The sequence below is a fragment of the Malania oleifera genome, chromosome 3, assembly GCF_029873635.1.
Source record: "Malania oleifera isolate guangnan ecotype guangnan chromosome 3, ASM2987363v1, whole genome shotgun sequence".
NCBI lineage: Eukaryota > Viridiplantae > Streptophyta > Magnoliopsida > Santalales > Ximeniaceae > Malania > Malania oleifera.
Genome location: NC_080419.1, coordinates 30,502,389 through 30,509,047, shown reverse-complemented (window position 1 = coordinate 30,509,047; position 6,659 = coordinate 30,502,389).

Below are 6,659 nucleotides of genomic sequence, written 5' to 3'. Positions count from 1 at the left end.
AATGCATGCTTCTATAGAATGTCACTTGCATGGATGATGCAGTGATGTCAATTACATGTTGGTAGTGGATTTAGGTTATTGCATGTTTAATATGAACTATTTGATGAAAACAACCAGGTTTCAGGTACGTGGTAAAATAGGAAAATATTCAATTTACAGACGGCATGCTGCCAAAATTTTGTTATAATTTTCCCAACAAATAAAACTATGTGCCAAAATGACTTTGATAAAATGCATGCTAGACTGTTTTGAAAGGATGAGTGAATGATAAATGAAAATTGGTCATCATCCTTAATTGGTAATGCTTCATAAGAACATATAAGGGAGTTGAGCTCACTCCTAGAGAAAGAATATAATGGACTCATATGCATCATACTTTGCTTTTTGAATATTAAGGCCCCTATGAAAACCCCGAACATCATATCCAACTTTTATGGCTATATATTTAGATATGGATTGTTTTCGGTCATGTGCAATTCAGTATGCCTTAATATCTATATTTTTTATGCATTTGTGCCCTATAAATATGATTATACTGGTTGCATGATAAAATGAATTAATCTTTATCTAGTATATATGTTTTTTTTTAAGTGATTTAAAGTGATTGTTTATATTACTTGGTATGCTTAAAGAATTTAATCTTCGATTAGTATAAGCAGTTCATTGCATCTAAGCTTGTGTTCAAATTGAAAGGGGGAGCATTTAAAACTAAATTCCTATCTTATTATGCTCACCAACATGCTTAACTTAGATCTGTTCTTGATTCATTGTGGCATGTGTTTAATTATAATGATCTTATTACATTTTTTTTAAATGAAAAATATAATACCTAGCCACATTTTCTTTGGATTAGTCATATGATCAAGTACTTAAATTGTCTATCTTTAGATCCATATGGTTACATTATTCTGGTTATATTATGAATCTTGCTTAAATGTTTAAATTAGAAAAATGAGGCTTGCTTGATTTTCCTTGTTAAAGTTTCTTTTTCAACAAGCACAACCCCTAAACACTTATTGATATCATCAAAAGGGGAAATATATTTTTAATAAAACTTTTCTTCCAATATGTGGTTTTAAAACTAAAATACATCTTATCTCTTACTTTATTGTTTTTATTTGCATAACTGGTTCATTGATCATGCATAGATATACATGCAAACTAGTTAGACCACTCTTATGGTCAAACCTACTCTTGTTATTATATGTCACGTGCTTTGAATTCTAATATTTTGTGGGCCTTATGTTTTGTTTAAATTGCAATGGTTTGATGACATTTCTGGTCTGGCCATGTTTATCATGTCATCTTTATCTTAAATGGCTTGTTAAATTGCAAAATGTTTTAAAATAGTTTTTTGTTTTAAATATTTTTTATGCCCAAATCTTATACCAAAAAGGGAGAGAGTTTTCTAAGAAAAATAAAGGTTATTTCAAAATGGGGGAGAGTTATTCCTTTTCAAAGCTAAGTTTTTCTTTTTTAAATGAACACATGCCTTTTACTTAACTTAGCCCTTTTTTCTGATACCAAAATGGGGAGAGTTTTGTTGAGAAAAATGCATGAGTGTATGTTCCTTAATGCTAAAACTAAATGCATGACTTATTTTAAAATTTCTGTTGTCTTTGATATGCTTGAACTACATTGTCTATCTTTTAATTATGAATATTGTTAAGGGGAGCCTTTTGAGGTTGCACCCATTTTGCTCTCATGTGATTGTCATCATCAAAAATGGGGAAATTGTTGACTTTTTGAGTCCAATCCCTATTTTGATGCTGACAAAACACAAAATCCTTATATGTGTATTTAGTGCATGAGTAGGTTTACATTTTAGCACACACATAAGATTAGAGGGAAATGGAAGCTACTAGCAACTTAAAGCTTACACACTAGGCGTATTCCATAAAGAAAAAAGAGTAAAGAAAAAGAAAAAAAGACAAATAATTAAATTTGTAAATGCAATTTGTTTTAAATTTGGTCTATAGTAATGCATATTATGCATGACGTGATTTAATGCTCAAAATGGTGATAGAATGACCTTAGGGGACCAATACTTTCATCAAAAACCTTTTTCATAATAGTTAAAATCATACAAAGGTTTTAAAATAACTTTAGGGTCAAAATCGGGGCTTAATTTAGGTTTCTAAAAGGCCTCAATCGACCAACCTATATAACACACTTTTAGCTCAGTCGACCGACCAAACCTAAGGCCCAAAAAATATTTTTGTATATAGCTTAGTCAACTGACTTTCTTTTGAATTTGATCTTCTTCAGTTGACCGATGGTCGAAAGTATTTGAAATCACTTTAAGGCCAGTCAATCAATATTTTAACTAGTCGACCAAAGATCTTAATCTGACCATACTTTATAACTTAGCCGACCGACAGTGAAGAGAAAATTGTGCTCAGTAGACAGACACTATTCACTCAGTCAAGCATACATCCCCGGCTCAAGCTCATAAGTAAGAGGATTCAACCAAGGCTCGCTTAAGAGTGGAGCAACACCAAATACAACACCTTATAGGACGGTGCACCTAGTTCTCCTAACTAGGTCGGAACCAGTCCAAGACTTTCTTAACTGGGTCTAAGTCTATCCTGTGCTCTCTTAACTGAGTCTAAGCAATTCAGGACTCTTCATTGGGCGAGTCTCCCTCTTTAGACCACACATCGAGAACACAACAGATAAATATTTTTGTGCAACAAAATATGCTTCCAAGCAAGCAGATGTGTACAACACTACAACACAAAATACACTCACATGTGATATGAAAATAAGCTCAATGTGAGTATACGAATTTTCTCAAATAAAATCTTTGAATAAAATATTCATAATAAGTGCTTAAGGATTTTTAAACCCAAACAAAATGAGCTTATGGAATCGTGCAAAATGTATGCTAAGATCCACAAACTATAATCAGTTCACCCCAAAAACATTTATCAAGTAAAATATATAGGGAAACCTCTAACTATACTCTCAAAAATGATTTTCAATAAATAATGATGAGTGAGAGTATTATGCCTTGGATGAATAATGAATGCCCACAATTAATTTCCTTTCCTTCGAAAAGAAATTTTCAAATGAGTGTGGGAAGGAGGATAAAAGGATTGTGAAATGAAAAATCAATGCCCAAATGTATTCTCTCTTAAAAGGATTTTCAAAACAATAAGAATAAGAGAGTGTATAATTTAAATGACAAAATATTTAGAGGATTTTCTAATATAATCTTCTGCTTAAAAAAAGGGTAATGAAGGGGTATATGTAAACATTTCAAAATCAGACCGTTTGAGGGATACGAAGGTCATTTTTTATTTTTTTTTTAACAAAAAGTTAATTGCGTTTAGGCGCTGAAAAGCTAATCTGAGATGTTTGGTCGACCGAGGACAAAGTTTGGTCGACCCAACTAGGGTGATTTCTAAACCTTCGTAGGTTCGGTAGATCAAGGCTTGTGTTTGGTTTGTTGAGCTTGAATTTCAATAAAAGAAGTATTAGTGACCGTTCCCAAATCCGTCACTAATATGGGGATAATACTGACGAATTTATAAGTTTGTCACTAATATTGTGAAATAAATTTTTTTTAAAAAAAAAATGGTATTAGTGAAGGCTCCTAAATACGTCACTAATAAGGATAGTGACGAATCTTTAAATTCGTCACTAATATTGTGAAATAGATTTAAAAAAAAAACTATTAGTGACGGTTCCCAAATACATCACTAATAAGGGGCATGGATTCGTCACTAATATTGTGAAATAATTTTGTTTTTATTTTTTTTTTCAATAAAAATTATTAGTGATGGCTCCCAAATTTCTTGCTAATAAGGTGCTAATAGTGATGAATTTGAAAATTCGTCACTAATATTATGAAATAATTTTTTTTATTTTTTAGATAATAGTAGTGACGGTTATTTATTTGTCACTAATAAGTGTCTTTTAGTTACAAATTTAATACGTCACTAACATAGCAGAAACCGTCACTAATATTTTTTCAGGATAATTTCTGCGCAAAAAATGTTTTTTCACGATATTTTTTGATTTTTAGTGACAAAACTATTAGTAACGGGTGCTAAAATTGTCACTAATACCCACTTTTAGTGACAAAATTGAATCCGTCACTAATAATTTCGTCACTAAAAATCAGTTTTTTTTTGTAGTGATGGTTGGTTGACTGAGTACAATGAAAATTACAATTTGTCCATTCGGTCGACCGTGGACGGTATATGTTTAAAACTAGGTCGGTCGACTGTGAAACCTTAGCTCAAAATCAATTGGTCAACCGAGCCAAGTCAAACATTGACTTCGGGCTGTAATTGTATTTGGTCGACCAAGAGTTATAACATATAAACTGGTCGGTCGACCAAGGCTTTTTAATTAAGCCTAAAAACTGCTACATTGGTTGACCAAAGTCAGGTTTGGTTCCCTATGGTCCCTCTATGGTCATTTTGAGCTTATATTCACATCATGCATGATATGCAGTTATAACAGACCAAAACTAACAATGCATTTATAATAAAAATACATCTATCTTCTTCTTCTTTCTGCTCTTTACTTCCTTATGGAATATGCTAGATGAAGTGATCGTTAAGTCTCATTCTGGCTTCCATATGCCTTTGTCTTATGTGTGTGCCAGATATAAACCTATTCACATACTAAATACACAAAAGATATTGGTGTTTTGTCAGCATCAAAACAAATGGAAAATTGCTTTAAAATAGCTGACCGACCCTTTCCTTGGCCGATCGAGCCAATACAAAAATTTGAATTTTGGCTTAGCTTAACCGACTGGCACCTTCGCCAATCAACCGACCCTCTCAGGTTTAACTTAATTTTCTGTGCTAAAAGTCATTATTTTTTCAATTAAAAAAATTCAAAATGACGAGTGTGTCCCAAAACGTCATATTTTTTAGAAGCCTATAAATAGCCCCTCATAGCAGAAGTTTTAATTGATTAATAGAGAGAAAATCCTCCCAAAAATAATTTTTGTTCTTTATTCAATTTTTACTCTTTTTGCCATTATTCTTTTTAAAAATCTTTATTGAAAGAAAGCATTTTCATCTTGGCCATTCAATATTCATTCAAAGCATAATATTCTCATTTATTCCTTTGTTTTTTTTTTTTTTTTGAAAATCAATCTTTTGAGAGTAGCTTAAAGGTTCTCCCATATATTTTTTTTGATAATATATATATATATTTTTTGGGAAAACCTTATTCTAGCTTGTGAATCTTTTGTATTTCCATTGCAAGATTTATAAAGCCCATCTTGCTTTTATTGCTAGAATTCATTTTTGAGCTAAACTTTAAAATCTCCTATACTTCATTTTGAAAATTATATTTTCTAATATCATTTGAGGATTTGAAGATCTTTGAGGTATTCATTGCATTTTTTTTTTTAAATCAAAGATCATATATATTTTTATTTGGGGAAAAACTATTTGGAAGCAAAACCCTAGGTTCTCCTACACTTTCATTGAAAAATATTTTTAGAGAAATATTTTATTAGGGTATAATCTTTGGAGCATTCATCATATATATCTTCATTCAAAGATTGCAAAAATATTGTTTTGAGAAAAATACCGCTACTCACTTGAGCTTATTTCATATCATAAGTGAGTGCATTTATGCTTCATTGTGTACATCCTTACTTATTGTGAGAAGCAATTTATTTGTGCAAAAATCTTTTATTGTTAATGTATTGCCAACGTGTGATCGTTGGAAGAGAAGACCCCATCCTGCAAGGTGTGTTTTTTGTTGAAAATTTCACTTGTAAGCTTGTCCCACATTGAAAAATTAGAGTGGATGATGGGTGCTTATATACATGGTTGGGCCCAAGATCCAATAGGCTTAAGCTTTTGGGTCAAGTTGGTGTTCACCCATGTGTGTCAAGCCCACTTATAGGCTCCTCCGGTCCTAACAAGTGGTATCAAAGCCGACTGTTCATAACTCTGGGTGAGTGACATCATAAAAAGCCCAGACGTGAAGTTAATTGTCCTCACGTGCTAATATTTGGAAGACCAAGTGTGTGTCTGAGGCCAATAAAGATCATCTAGGTTACGAATGGATCCGAATAGGATCAAGACGTGAAAGGTAGGATTGGTTCAGAGGCATGTGGAATGCAGCCTAACGCATGTAAGAGCAACTGTTGAAGAATTGAGCTTACTCCTATAAAGGAGATGATTTTTGTTCAAGGGGGAGCGGTTGGAACTCACAAGTGAGGGGGAGATTGTTAAGAATTCCACTTGTGAGTTTTGTCCCATATTGAAAAATTATAGAGGATCATGGGTGCTTATATACATGGTTGGGCTCAAGACCCAATAGATTTAAGATTTTGGGTCAAGTTGGTGTTCACCCATATGTGTCAAACCCACTTATAGGCTCCTCCGGTCTTAACAGTTTTGGCACTACCTGTAAAGTGTTGCTAGGTTTTGGCTTCGCCCGATAAGTGTAGCTGAGGTATTCCTCGCCTCGTAAAGAGATGTCGTATTAGTTGAGCTCAGCTCAGGTTAATTGTTCCGTGGTATGATTCACCCCGTAAGGAGAGACTATAAACGGTGTCTCTCCACCCATTAAGTGAGCATTTAGTGAAATCCTCTTATTGGTTAGCTCGAGGCGGAGATGTAGACTGGTTTGACCGAACCTCGATAAAAATATCGTGTCTAAGCTTTCTCTTTCCT